This window comes from Dicentrarchus labrax, unplaced genomic scaffold (genome assembly GCF_905237075.1).
Source record: "Dicentrarchus labrax unplaced genomic scaffold, dlabrax2021, whole genome shotgun sequence".
Lineage (NCBI taxonomy): Eukaryota > Metazoa > Chordata > Actinopteri > Moronidae > Dicentrarchus > Dicentrarchus labrax.
Genome location: NW_026136715.1, coordinates 23,794,767 through 23,795,666, shown reverse-complemented (window position 1 = coordinate 23,795,666; position 900 = coordinate 23,794,767).

The window sequence follows — 900 nt, the reverse complement described above, 5'->3', positions numbered from 1 at the left end:
CTATAGCAGTCAATTATGGCACAGTAGCAAATACATACCTTCCTGTTATCACTTCAAAATAAAACGCTCACTAACATATTGCTATATTTGTTGGGAACAATAAAAAACCAAAGCGTAGTTTAAGCACTATCTTCCAGTTATTTTGCTGTGACTGATCAGTATATTCATATGTGACATTTTTGCTTTGTATTAGTTTTTGCTAATAGATCATAAAAATATTCTTTCTATTGAGCACACAAGTTCAGCTTTAGGAGCACAGTTATATATCAGTTATATGTATGTTCCAAAAATCTACCGATTGTCTTTACAATTAGTCAGAAGCATATTCAGGCACTAAGGAAGCCATAAATACAGAGACTGCAGTAAACTTGATTCACCATCATTGTGATTTACAGTTTACCAGTAGCCTAACTGAAAGGAAATCGGCATGGATTGGATTCAGGATCATCAAGAGAGAACATGCTTGGTGATATAATAAATAAATAACATGGCATGAAATAATAATCTAAGCAAACTTAACTTTTTATTCTGTATTTTATTTCATCATTTTCCCGACGTGACAAATGTGATGCCTTTATTTTGATGGCAAAGGTTAACTTCTGGTATCATCCCACTCATCTCTGTTGGTTTGACCTCGAAAAGCTGCAGTTGAAATAAATAAAAAAAACGGCGGTTTAATATTTTGACACTTGAGCAAAGTCATTGATTCAAAAAGCAGCATTTATTTTATTTTGCAACAGAAAATATCATAATCAAGGCATATTTTTATATATTTGATAGAATTTAGCCACTGTTTTCTGTAAACTGTAAAGCAATTTAATATTTCATAGATTATATAACAAACATTTATTATTACTAGATTATTTAGTAAACTGTCAATCTCCTGATTGAAGATCATAA